This window comes from Penaeus vannamei, chromosome 7 (assembly GCF_042767895.1).
Source record: "Penaeus vannamei isolate JL-2024 chromosome 7, ASM4276789v1, whole genome shotgun sequence".
Taxonomy (NCBI): domain Eukaryota; kingdom Metazoa; phylum Arthropoda; class Malacostraca; order Decapoda; family Penaeidae; genus Penaeus; species Penaeus vannamei.
Genome location: NC_091555.1, coordinates 11406016 through 11421010, shown reverse-complemented (window position 1 = coordinate 11421010; position 14995 = coordinate 11406016). Strand labels below are relative to the sequence as shown.

At 34.3% G+C, this 14995-nt stretch overlaps 1 protein-coding gene across 2 annotated transcripts in view; it reads left to right on the top strand.

The window, feature by feature from the left end:
- Nucleotides 1-1057, top strand: part of LOC113827715 (uncharacterized) — a 24283-nt gene extending 23226 nt beyond the window's left edge. For both annotated transcript variants that reach the window (XM_027380598.2, XM_027380599.2), the window contains exon 11: nt 1-1057. This exon is cut by the window's left edge and continues 2254 nt beyond it. The gene's annotated coding sequence lies outside the window, so the exon portion shown is untranslated.
- The last annotated feature ends 13938 nt before the right edge of the window (nt 1058-14995 follow it).

The following is a 14995-nucleotide window of genomic DNA, read 5'->3' as shown; positions in this document are numbered from 1 at the left end:
GTATAATAAATCTCGGAATTCAAGTAGAACACATTTGGATTATTGGATGGTTCACAGAGTCTGTCAAGATGACCCAAACACATATTCAGTTATGATGTAGCCATAACATCTGATTTCTAAGAACAGGTTTTATCACAAATTATTATTATTTTTTCTTTCCTTTTTCCTTTTTTTCTTTTTTAATTAATGTAATGCTGTATATATATCTAAATCTTATATCTCAGAGGACAAATGCATTTTGAAGGCTTGCCAAAGGAGCTGTGAAACTGCCAAATTGTAGTTTCTTAGTTGGAAGCATAACATGTAAAGAGTGATATTTGGATAAAACAGGGTATAATCCATTTTTGTATAAATGCCATATTGATTTTTGCAGTTATAAGAAAACTGGATTTTACTGTAATTTTTGTAAATTGTACAGATTCCTCATTTTGTAAGATACGGAAAAAATAATCACTTTGGAACATTGGAGTGAAGATGGGTTTATGTAGAGATGTAGGATGTGCTCGAATGTAGTCATTAGAATTTTCTCCTTTTTTGGATTGCCAACTGTTTTAGAAAATGAGCACAGATTTTTCGTTAATAGCACATGCTACAACTGTGCTAGTTTGGCTATCTTGATGAAATTATTTTAGAAAATTGTAAAAATGTTATCATTATTTCCAGAGAGCTTTTTTTGATAAGATCTAGGAGACAGTGTCCATGATATAGTGCTTAAGAAATTTTCAAATGGTTACTATAGCTATGGTTATTTCAGAAAGTTAATCCTGCCATCTACATCTCATGCAAAGTGTTCATCTACATCTATAATCTTCCTCCTTTGCAGTAGTATCCTGTCAGTCATCATGCTGTAAAATCAATGATTATAGTTGTTCCAGTCCTTTTTTGGCACTAGCTATCTAAGGCCTCTCTCGCTTAACATCGTTTGAATGCTGACCTTGGGTTTTCAATGTATATGGAGAAACAGATGAAATTGCAAAGAAAGAAATATATGTGTGGTTCCAGTATCATAATTAGCCGTAAGTGTTATCTTTGTCCTATAAAGAAAAAAAATGAAAAATTAATGTTACACAACAGACATTATATGCAAGCACTTATATGCATCAGTAGCAGTTCCAGTAAGCCTGCAAGCACAGGAAGAGTTATATAACAGATATTCATTATTTATGTTCCATTTATTAGTTTTGAGTGTTATTGTTGTTGTTGACTGTTACTGGATTTAATTTTTTTCCAGTGAGTTATTTGGTTTCCATTTTTGTGTTTCTAATGCCTTGCAAGCTGTCATTTATTCTTCTTGAAACATTGCTGGCCTTAATTTTAAAATGAGTAAAACAGGATTCAAAATTAATGAAAAAAGAAGAGAAAGTTAAGCCTTATTATTTATGTAAATGTGCATATATGAACATGATTCCGGTATTGAACTTTTTTTTATTTTACTCGTATTATTTTTGCTCAGTAATTACATAATGATTTTAGCGAGGCTCTCAATCTCGCACAAGATCATTTGAATGGTTAAGCTTTGGTGGGGATTCCTCAATGTCAATGACCACCTTAATTAATGGTATCTTTTATGAAGATTGAACATGTATATTGTTACTACAAAGTGAATGTTATCAGGATTTGGATATCTATTTTTTGTCATATGATTTGTCTAATTGTGGTTATATATGAGATTATTTATTTGCATATCAAGCTGTGCCCACAGGGTGAGTGTGTTCATGGTTCTTTGGCAATATGGATATATATTGACCATTAAAAAAGGTGGCTCACGTGAAATACATATATATATTTTCTTACTGTACTCTGCTGCCTCAAGTATGATAGTATATCTGTGCAGGCCTGTTGGTAGATTAGATACATAATGTAATCTACAAATTTAGTAGTGAGTCTTAAAAATGGATCATTAATACTTTTAAGCAATAGGTATGTTCTCTGTGTATTACTATTCTTCTCCACATGCTTAAATCTTTTCAGAGAGTGTATATTGATTGCCCAAAGAAAACTTTCATATCTATAAGAATCTGCTGTTCATTTGTCTTACATTAAGGAAGGATTGTAAATTATTGCTGCACATTTTTTGCCTGTATAGCAGTAGCAAAATGTTAGAAAGTTTTTTCTGGTATAGGTGTGAGGTTGGCCTTATGCTTGGGTAAGCTGGTGTCCAATATTTTTCATATATTAGTAACACCTGATCTGATTTTGATGAATATTTGTATAAACACAAGATGCCTAGAAGGCAGAAGAAACATGAATTAGGTTTAGCTCCTGATATATCAGTGTAACCCTGTAACCGGTGGAGAATACAGTTATCAGTGCTTCTTCACAATGCAAATATCAGTAATGTTTTGCACATGATATTGAAAGCCCAACTGCCGTAATGTTGTGCTCTGCGGTACTATATGTTCTTGATGATTATCTCTCATTTGTTAACAGTTGTGTGTAGATTAGTTTTGATATCACAGGTAAACTGTATTTTAAAATACAGCTCTCTTCCATTTGAGAAACTTGGTAAATATTTTTAATAGAGGAATGTGCAACTCATTTTTGTACAAAATATTTATTTTCAATTGTATAGCACGGATTTCTGTCTTGTAAATAACTACTTGCTTTGAACAAGTAACATTTGTACAAATACTTTATGTTAGGATGATCAGTTGAGAACATGGTAATAGTTTTTAGTTAGTGGTATCATATCATTTATCATTAAATATGTGAATTTATAAATAGGTTATAAGGAATTGGGAGAATAGTATTGAGACTGAATCTTTATGAAGAGAAAAGAGTCTCTGGCATAGCTACCCATATAATTCAGCAAGAAGCAAAAGAACTCATCAGTCGGAAGTAAACAATACATGTTTTCTTGATACTTGTTAGAATTTATGTATTATTCATGAATGATCTTCAGGTTCTTTTTTTTTTTTTTTTTGAGTTTAGTTCCAATATCATTTTCCAATTCTCTCTCTTTGTCTCTTTTTTTTTTATACTTTGTCCCAAAAGATATGTCTTTTTTATAATAGCTTTATGAACTGTGGTTACACTGCATCTTCATTATTAAATGCCACAGAGCTGTTTTATGTTGATAACCATAATTGTGGACTAATTTGCTGTAAATTGAAGTAGTGTTGCAAATTCTTCAGAATATTACATGATCTGTAAAATGATGGAATATAACGTATGTATTGAACTTGTACAGGCTGATGGAACCTGCTGATCCTTTTTAGATGCTGCAAATTTTGCATATAAATGTTGTTGTTTTTCATTCATTATATGTTTTCCATTTTGATATTGCTGTAAGAGAAATGCAACCACAAAGTGCTTTTATTTTTTTCTGAGATGCTTTATTTGAGCTTTAGGAAGCCTCAAAATGAAAGTATGGTTTATTCTCATATGCATGATAATGTATTTTATTTTTTTTATTTGTAGCATTAGCAGCAGTAGCAGCAGCTCGAGGACTAGTACTAGTTCTAGTACCAGTTGTGGTAATTGTAGTCATCATAGAATAGTAGCTATAGTAGTAGTAGTCATAGTAGTAGTCAGGGGTGTCATTTAGGGGGGGCCTGGAGGGTAGTTCCCCCCCAAGACTGATTGTCCCCCTCAGTTTCTGGCTAACCCCCCCTCCCCTCAAGGACCAGACCCAGATTTTCCCCTGTAGATTATACCTTTATAGCTCTGGTTGTACCATAAAAATGCTCCTAGAATAGCTAAGTTTTCAAAACAAAAACTGATTGTACTTGCTTTGCTTTCCAACCTGCCCCCTCCCCCCCAACAGAAAAGACTGAAATGATGCCCTTGATAGTTGTAGTAGTACTAGCCCTAGTAGCAGTGATAGTAATTATAATCATAATTACAGAGAAAAATTGGAGGTAATTTTATATGATAAAAAAGACACTATTTGAAACAGTTTCTCTGAAATACTGCTTCTTTTGCTTTTACTTCTTCTGCTACTACTCAGTTACTTTTACAATCACCACAATCGCAGATCATACTTCTACCACTTGTATTGATACCACCACCACAACCACCTCTACCATTACCATTACTTCTACTGCTACCTCTACCACCTCTACTACCAATGTTTCAACAACACCCACTTGCTGATATTGCAGGTGCTTTTATTTTCAATACTCTTTCTGTTTTCCATTAGTATTTCAGTAACAACATTTATATGTACTATTACTCTTTCAGTAACTAATAGCTAACCGTACTATGACTTTTACCGCTATATTTTAATAATCAACTGTTGCTGCTAATATGACTTTTTCTATCATATTTCTATAGATGATTATCAATACTACTTTGATTTACTACTACTTCTATGGGAAATGCTACTAATAATGCAGTAGCTACCTGTTCTTAATGCAGCTAGTACTTCTTTTATTACCACAATCACTGATCCTACTTCTGCTGCTCCTGCTGATACCACCACCACTACAGCAACCTCTGCTACTTCTATGCTCTATTTTCTATTGTTACTATAGTTATTATTACTGCTTGTACCATTGTTACTACAAATGCTACTACTACTACTACTACTAACCTGCTAGCACTACTACTGCAATACTAATATTATCTTTGCAGTTCCTGACATTTTATCTTTTTTTTTTTCCTGTAATGATGAATTTCCACATAGGATTTAGTCTAGATTCTACATTCCCCCAAAAGGTTGTGTTGATAAGATGGATGAGTCAGCATTGCTTCTCTCATCCAGCTGAGTGATTGGAAAGCAGGGTTTTTGTTCAACTGTGTTATCACTAGTAATTATAATTGCTATTATTGTTATTATTATTATTATTATGTTTTTATTACTATTATTTTTATTATTGTTACTATTATTTTTATTATTACTATTATTTTTTATTGGTATTTTTTTATTTCTCTTTTTCATTGTTATCTTTTATTAGTATTATTATTTTTATTATAACTATTGGTACAGCTTTCTTTTTATTGTAAGATGATAATGATGGTATTTTGATATTATTATTAACATCATTATTTACAAGGCTTATGATGAATCTGATATTTATTATTATTATCATTATTTCTCTTTATTGTATTAACTTTTTTTTAGTTTCTGGTTTTGTAATCTTTCAATTTGATTCCCTTTCTAGTCACATTATTTTTATTTAAGTATCCACTTGTTATTGGCATATTAAACGAAAGGAGTTTCAAGACAGAGAATGAGACTGATCTTATAGACGGAATCGCAAGCTTTACTGTCCAGTTCATCTGATGGAAGGTAACTACTGATTAGATCATACGTTCCTTTTTCTTCCGTAAGATGATTGGGCTGTATATAGGGACTGTGTTCCTTATACTCATTATGCTTGGCTGTGTTAATCATTTGCTCTTTTGGCATATTTTTTTAAAGGGTTGCATTCAAGGTTGTTTTGATTTTTTCTTATTTTTAATGCACTTCCTTTGTGGAGAGCTTTCAGAATAGTAGACAATTGCTTCAAGACATTATGCATTGAAGTCACTCAGGCTTTCAGAGGAAAGAGATTTTAAATATCTAAGAAGTTTTGTGGCATGTTTCTTTTTTCTTCTCTCCCCTCCCCCCTTCAGATTAACCATTATTGATATAGTGTAAGTTTTAATACCTTGTTGATATAAAGCACAGTTAACAGGGAGTATATTCCTAAGTCTTTTTGTTTAAAACCAGACTGTCAGCTGTGAGTAAGGTAATTGTAGTATTTTTGCATGGTGTACAGTCCCCTTTGTGGAAAAAGGTGTCTTTTTGACAGGCGTGCTCATTTTTTGGTTGTTGTTTGATGTAAAATCTTTGCACTGCAGTATTTCTGTTGGTTGTTGCTTGTATATATCTGTGTGTGTGTGTGTGTGTCTGTGTGTGAGCATGCATGTGCGTCTGTGTGTGTGTGTCCATTCCTATATATCTGCATATATGTTTAATACTCACAGTTTAATAAATTCTCAGAACAGCCATTGTTATTTAGTTGATCTGGTTATTGACAAGATACTCTTTACAGTAAAAATCAGAATTTCATATATTTTTTTTATCTACTGTCAGCAACACATGAAGATATAATATGAATTTGAAATTGGTATTGTCATAACAATTTATTGAGATTCAAAAAGCATATTGATAGTGCTGTTTTTTAGGAAAATCATAGAGAACATGGAAAGCTCCAAATAAACACATACATAAACTTCAAGATGCAGACTCAGACACAAACTCCCACATCCAGACATACAGACAGACATGCCATTGTAGACACACAAGTGAAGGCACATACAAGCAGACACACAAGTGAAGGCACATACAGGCAGACACAAGCAAGCTCAGAAACACACATACACACACCAAAAGCTCCAGTCATTCGCTCGCTTAGATTGTTTGTATATATTTTCTATTGAAATTGTTCTGAATGATGGATTATTTTATTGTCATTTTTTTTGTCATTATAGCACCAGATATTTTTTCTTCCACTTTTCAGACAGAAAGAAAGTGATGGATTGACACATTTCATGTCTAGTCACATAATTTTGATTATTTTAAGAAGAATCTCAAAACATTTCAAGAAGTAATGGTATATTTTCATTATGTGGTATATAATTTTGCAAATTATTTTCTAGTGTAAAATTTGAAAAGATGAAATTTAGAATTGTATGGAATTACAGCTTGTAATGTTGGGATACTTTTTCTTTAAAAATGTTTTGATGTCTATCTTCACTACTTTTACTTTTTTCATTTGATCATAGCTTCTGAGGAGTCACTTCTGAAAAATAAAGTTTATATAGTGAATCTTCAGAGGTTTAGAAAATGAAGATGTATGTGGAATTGTAATAAAATCAAGGCAATAAAAAGAGCAGATTAGGATGTTTGCTGGTCATAGTGAATTTAATTGTATGCTGATTGTGCTGTGTACATAGGTATTTATTAAGGTAACTTTGCTTTTTCATTATATTTGGTAACACAATCAACTTTAAATGACTTTTAAGAAATGTTGAATAGTAAAGATAGAAAAGGAATCTAAGCAACATACCGTCATGCAGTGTAAATAATTTGATGATTTGTATCTCTTCATAAACAGATATTATACTTTGATAGGTCTTTAGTTTCATCTATTTGATAATCTATTCACATTATCTATTGCTTGTACTCCATTGTAATTTATTATAAGGTATTAATCTAGACACTACTTGAGCATGTTTAACTCTTCTTATAAAAGGCTGTTGTAGCCATTAAGCTGAGGTATATGTTATATTTCTGATGAACTTTTTTCTTTTGTGCAGTACTTCCATCTTTGAATTGAATATCATACTAATGAGTCAAGCCTGAAACTCAAAGCCGGCTTTGAATATATGCTGTGAACAAAAAATGAAAGAAAATAAAACTTTTATGGTTGTGCATATAAATTTGTGCATAAGAAAGACAGACAGAGGCATTGAGAAGAGCCAGGTGATAAACTAGTTTATTTTCTACTTAGATTGACTGTAAGTCAGTGAAGGAGACCAAGATCTGAGAACTGCTAACACTTCAGATAATGATTTTAAGTCATTATAGTTACAGTAGTTTAAATACATCTGAGTTGTATCTGGTAGTCCAGCATTCTCCTGTCATATATATTATTTAGTCAGAATATCAGCAGACGGATGATAAGAATATATATTTCACTTCATTATAATGTTTATAATCATGTTCTGCAGTAGAATTAGATAATAGTATAAATTAAGTTAGATCCCCACACAACCAGATCCCAAGTGATAGGGGTAGTCTTATCACGGCATTGCCATGAAAAATTTAGAGCTTATTGAATAGTGCTTAAGGGGCAAAGTGTTGAAGGTATCCCAGTTTTGTTTTTCAAAGGTTTTGTAATGTAATTTGGTTTGAGAAAAGAAAAGAAAAAAGAAATGAAGCAGATGGATAGGACTTTCCATGGCACATTCACAAATATTTACTTTATCAAATCAAAGAATATCTTTTTCAGCAAATTAAATATTGTTATTGTACTCATGAAACCTGTTGTATTGTCTGACTGATTTGTATTTGGCTGTTCTTGTAATTGCAACTTCAGAAGTCTCAGAACCCACTAGTCATGCAATTTTGTAGTCTTCCAAGTTTCTGTCCATAATTATAGTTTTAATTTTTTAATTTTTAGAAGAATGGGAAGAAGGTTTATTACTCTGATTTGAATGTATGCAGTACTCTATTGTCTTCATAAAGCAACAGAATGTTCCATTATGTGTCAAAGCACACTGCTCACATAAATCCATATTTATATATTTCCCATTGTGCAGAAAAATATTGTCTGTATGAACACCATTTTCTTACTTTTATGTGTGGTGAAAAGTCTTTTTTCATTATAACTGCACACAAACTACACTAGGTTTACACATTTATTGTATTGATAATGTTTATATGCATGCACCTCAAAGCACATGATACAACATGTAAGTGATTTATATATGTTAAAAACAAGCTCACTGTAATACTTAGGATGCAAATTGACCCACACACATAAATTTCAAGAACATTTCTTGCTTATTTTTAAGTAGAGAATTTAGAAGTTTAAGAGAAAGATGACATTATATGCTGATATGCACCTGTGTGATTTGCCAGTATTCTTTTTGATGAATTGTACATGACAGGTTTTATTACATATTTTGTGATTTTGGCTGCAGATGTGAACAGTGTAGATGATATGAAATTACTTCAATAAATGGCAAATTTCTACAATGATTATGTTAATGTTCCTTGTAAAGAGAGAGAGAGGAAAGGAAAGGCGAGAGAAAAAAAGTGAGAGAAATATTAATGGAAAGGAAAGGAAGGATATGAAAAGTAATAAAGTAAAATAAAATAAAATAAAATAAAACCAATGAGAATCCAAGAAAAAATACCCGAAAAGAAAATAGAAAGAAAAAAAGAAACACACACTGAAAAATTAATTCAAATCCCACCTTGAGGAACATGCAAGGAATATTGGCAATTTGGCAGTTGTAAGAAGTACATAGTCATATTAGGACACGAATAAGACGTAGATGATGGAAATGGACATTACAGTAAGGGCAAGAAATTGATTGTAAACATTGCAAGGTCATAAATCCCGGGTTCTAGGAGCAGTATATCATAGCTCCCAGGAGGCTGGGATTATTCGAAAAGGGAAGGAAACGCCCTTGAAAAGTAACATTCATGAATAAGCAAATGGTAACTGATATAATAAAGAAAGCCAAATTCCTGGCCACCAATGAAGAATATAAAAAAAATAATCTGGAAAAGAGAAAATATGACCCAAGATGACAGAGAAACAATGCAGAATAAAAAAAACTGAATTAAGTAAAGAAAAATGAACAAAGGACTAAAGAGGAAAAAAATATTTGGAGGGCAAGAAGTCTCCAAAGCAAATATACTCTCGGAGCCAAAATGTAAAGACAGACAAACATTAACCTTGCAGCTAAGAGGAATACTGAAAAATATAGAAATAGTTTATACAAATATGCTAGAACTAGAGACTAATTGAAACGAATAGATCAAATGTAATATGCATCACTGAATCCAAACAGGATCCTTCCATAGACGATTTTACATAGGACTCAGACTATAATATTTGGAGAAAAGACAGGGCAGATGGAAATGGAGAGGAAAAGCAATATTAACAAGAAAAGGAATATTACAAATGAGTTAGAAATTAATCAAGACCGCATAGTGGAACTGAAGGCAATTGAGGTAGAAACAAACGGAGTAAACCATAATAATCACGGTATACATGCCACCTCATACACCTCGCACGAAAATTACCAAAAACTAATCCATGATACATTATAGAGCCTGGAAGAAGTGCTACAACTTTCGGAAACCAATTCCAATGAAGTTCTTATCACAGGGGATTTTAATAGCAAAATCGATTGGGAAAGCTTCGATCCCAGGGCGCAACCACATTCGTCGGATGCTAAATTACTAAATATCATAAATGAGGATTGCCTTTTCCCGAATGTAACATCATACCAAGGTAAGAGGGCTAGATAGACCATCTATGCTTGACCTAATATTCACAAAGCATACCCATGATATTAAGGATATCGAGTACGGCTCTCCTTTAGGAAAAGGCGACTATGTAGTGATTAAACCAGAATACTGTCTGCTACAGGAAAAACTCATCGTAAGCAAGGAAAGAAAGGAGAAGTACAATTACAAAAGAGGGGATTATTGAGGCCCTAAAGATTTCTTTGATGGCATAAGCTGAGAAACATTTCTGGGCTATAAGAACCTTGATGTTCAATATCCAACTTTTTTGTGAAATATATAAAAATAGAAATTTCAAAACTAAAGTAAGAAATGGCCAAATATAGTTCAGTGACAAATGCGAGAAAATGAGAGAAAACAAGCATCTTTGGAAAAGATTCAGAAGACATAGATCTCAGGCAGCGTATGAAAGATATAAGCCAGAAAGACATGAGTAAACCCAATCTATGAGGGAGGCGAAATTAGACTTGGAAAGGTATATAATCAACAAATGTACGTCAACCAAAACTCTTCTTTAACTACATAAATAGTAAAATTAAGAGTAGAGATCAAATTAACGCAATTAATGACAATAATATTAATTATTCTAAGGAGAAAGACATGTGTGAAATCCTGAATGAGAAATTTCAGTCAGTGTTTGTTCAGGATCCATACTTTGATATGGCAAATACCCGTACAAATGCAAAGAAAATCGAAAATATCACACTGAAAGAGAATTAAATAAAAGATCTACTAAAAGCAGAGGGACCAGATGAAATTTCTAACTGGGTTCTCTGGGAATGTGCCGAAGATCTCTGTACTCCAAAATTCAGTGAGACAAGGTAAACTACCAAAAAGTTGGAACCTCGCTAATGGTACACCTTTATATAAGAGCGGCTACAAACCAAACCTTATATATTATAGACCAGTTATGTTCACTAGTGTAGTATGTAAGCTGCCATAAAGGATAATTAAGAAACAATGGGTTGGAGTACTTGGAAAACACGAAATTATATCAAATAAACAATTTGGTTTTAGAGAAGGAAGGTCATGTGTAAGAAATCTTCTCTGTTTTATGTTATTTGAAATATTACAAGAAAGAGACTTGGACTAAAAAAGGCTTTTGATAAAGTGTCTTACAGAAGACTACTTTGGAAATTAGAGCACCTAGGTGGAGTGAAAGGCACTCTTCGCATAGATGAAAGACTCTCTTCATAAAAAAAAACAAAAAAACAAAAAAACATGAGCACAGTAATCAGAGGGATGCATTCTACATGGCGACGAGTAACCAGCGGAGTGCCTCAAGGATCGGTGTTGGCGCCGGTTATGTTTACTATTTTCGTCAATGATTTAGAGTCAAACATAAGCCCAGGTATTTATCTGAATACGAGTATGTTTGCAGACGACGCGAAGATTAAAAAAAAAAAAAAAAAAAAAAAGAAAAAAAAAAAAAAAAAAAAAAAAGGATAACACAGCGTCTTATGTCAATGCCTTCAATGTGACATCGAGAACACAGCTGACGGAAAAAGATCTTGGGGTAATCATAATCAGAAATCTAAGCCTAAATGATCATATAAACGAAAAGGTCCACAAAATGCTAGGGCTGATTGCCAGCCAACATGAAGAGGCCATTCGTGTATGTGGACAAAGATATGGTAAAGATCATTACTGCAATTATAAGACAGTCTTGAGTACGGTGCAGTGGTATGGAGTCCACACTTAAAAATGGATATAGACAAACTGGAAAGAGTTCAAAGCGCGGCCACAAGATGAGCACCTACTCCAGGAGATATGAGTTACGTACACACACACACACACACACGTAATACAACGAAAAGGCCTTCGGTGTGTGTGTGTGTGTGTGTGTGTGTAATGGTGTGTGTGTGTAATGGTGTGTGTGTGTGTGTGTGTGTGTGTGTGTGTGTGTGTGTGTGTGTGTGTGTGTGTGTGTGTGTGTGTGTGTGTGTGTGTGTGTGTGTGTGTGTAGTGGTGTGTGTAGTGGTGTGTGTGTGTGTGTGTAGTGGTGTGTGTGTGTGTGTGTAGTGGTGTGTGTGTGTGTGTAGTGGTTGTGTGTGTGCGTGTAGTGGTTGTGTGTGTGCGTGTAGTGGTTGTGTGTGTGTGTGTGCGTGTGTGTGTGTGTGTGTAGTGGTGTGTGTGTGTGTGTGTGTGTGTGTGTGTGTGTAGTGGTGTGTGTGTGTGTCTGAAGTGGTGTGTGTGTGTAGGGGTCTGTGTGTGTGTGTAGGGGTCTGTGTGTGTGTGTGTAGGGGTCTGTGTGTGTGTGTGTGTGTGTAGGGGTCTCTGTGTGTGTGTGTGTGTGTAGGGGTCTGTGTGTGTGTGTGTGTGTGTAGGGGTCTGTGTGTGTATGTGTGTGTAGGGGTCTCTGTGTGTGTGTGTGTGTAGGGGTCTGTGTGTGTGTGTGTGTGTAGGGGTCTGTGTGCGTGTGTGTGTGTAGGGGTCTGTGTGTGTGTGTAGTGGTGTGAATGTGTGTGAATATATATGTGCACATACACACACACACACAGATATATATATATATATATATATATATATATATATATATATATATATATATATATATATATATATAATATATATATATATATATATATATATATATATATATATATATATATATATATATATATATATGTATATATATACATATACATATATACACAGTCATCAATTTGAAGATGTCTTTTCAGCCAAACTATTATGTAGCATAATATTGATAATGTTTGTCTGCTTAAATTTTATCAAAATATCGTATGCTGATATTGATAACGATTTTCACAGAATATAGTAATTGACGAAATGAACGAGACATTAACGTGGAAAATGTGATTACGATCTATGATTTTCTACTGTTTCTGTTACTACTATCACTGTTCTTTTTCAAATATTTCTGTCTGTGATGCTACCAACGTCCTACAAATATTCAGTTCCAAAGGCCTGAAAATATAGACACAACGCGTATTTTCACATTTCATTTTTTCAACTGCATTACGGTTTTATCTTTGCGTCATATATGCCTACAGATATTCAAAGAGATTACTACTCTTTCTAAATGCATCGAATTTATCTGCTGTTACTCTTACACAATTCCTGTCTTTGAAGCAGGGACGTCAATTGCGGGATGGGGCAATTGACCAACCAACACTGGTTACTTCCACCCCCAAGGGCCAATAGGATAGTTTGATGTTTTCCTCTTTAAATACACCTACATAATTCTGGTTATACCTTAAATATGCCCATAGAATGGCTCATTAAAAAAAAATGAATCTCCTAGCTCGTTGTGCATCTTTCTCTAGCACAAAGACACCCCTGCTAACCTGCTTTGAAGACGAATCATCGCGCCTTGAAAGGTTAGCGCGAGGCGACGGTGCAATATTCCCTTGTTTTTATTTCATGATGTCTGAACACTAGTCACCCTGTCATGCCATTAAATTGTTATATATTCCAATAAGATCATGAGAAACGTAACGCCAAATAATCATTGCTCATTACTGGCACGCATATTTGTTTTGCTGGTTTATCTGTTGAGAATAAAATAACCGTATATTTGATACCTATTTGAAAATATGACATCCCTTGGATGAGCTGAGCGAAAATGTGTTGCTTGTTATGTTTCGTGTCACTCAAAATAATAATTTTAATGGCATGATGTTTACTTGACCAGGATAAGATAAGTTTCACTGAAGAGCATTAAGTATATAAGCTTATCATGTGGCAGAACATATCATTCTATGATAATTTTCTTCTATACCATTTTATGCGCAAATTGATAATAACGGAGTTATAGAGGGTATAAAATCCACGATTTCCAGGAGCCGCAGTAATCTTCCACCTCCAGCGCCGCGACAAAATGACAAAAAGTCTTTAAGAGCGACGGAAAATCGGACGGATTTGTAGCGGATGACGTATGCGAGGGAAATCAAATGAGCTAATTAGATTCGTGCGTGAACGTGACGTGAACGTAGACACTCAATAATACCAATCAGATATGGAATAAATCATCACGTGACAATAGAAGCTGAGCCTAGAAGGCAGTTGAAATTCAAATCAGTTCCATCATGATTAGACAGTGTGTAGGCCGTGAGAACAATAATTTCGATTTCACTGCGAAATATCAACAAAATAACGAAGCAAGCTTACTAAATCTACACGGTGTACTGCCAATGGAAATACAATGCCCGCACTGTATATCATCGGGTCATTACAGAAATGACAAGACACTAGTGGGTTTGTGCTGCATTGTAAAGGATTAAAAAACAAAAAGAAAGCAGTGTAACTCTTCTGTTAGCGATCACAATTCCCGCCAACAACGTCCTGGAATACCCCGACGATCCCAGTGACCTGCAGCCTGGCCCGTCTGGAGTTGAGGCTGAAGGTAAGATGAGGTTTAAACTGTCCCTGGGTCAGGGCTCTCTCCTGCAGACCAGGCGGGGATGGGGGGGGGGGTAGGGCAGCCCTCCCTGAAGGGGGTTTAAGGGGGCGGAGCCCCCTATGCAACCCAGAAATGTGTTAATATACTATGCTTACTAGTATTCTACCGATATTTCTCGAAATTACCAGATATGTAGGCCTATCATACCCTCCCAGCCATCGAGATCGATACCGTAGTTATGCTTCGTTGGTGAAGGAAATGAGTGCTAGATTCGTTCGAAACACGACGAAAGCTATTGGAAAATTATTGTTTACCCCAAAAATGGTATGAGGTTGCATTTCCAAATTTACCTAAACTTCTCAGCTGTAAAACTTGTTGGTTAGTATATTTCTTTATTCGTAAAAGTCCTCTTTGCCAGAACTGTTCTCTTGATCTCACGCGCACAACGCATCCATCGGTGCATCTAGAAACTCATTTGTTCTTGGAAACAAGTATCACCTTTGTTTTTCCTTTGTTGATAGTGAGTTCACGCTTTTCGCTTTCTGTGTTAACCAGCCTCTTGAAACACTGCATCGTGTTCATGATCTGCTGCAAGTACTCTGCTATCAGTATACCACAAATGAAGTATTGCAACTAACCTTCTCACGATTATT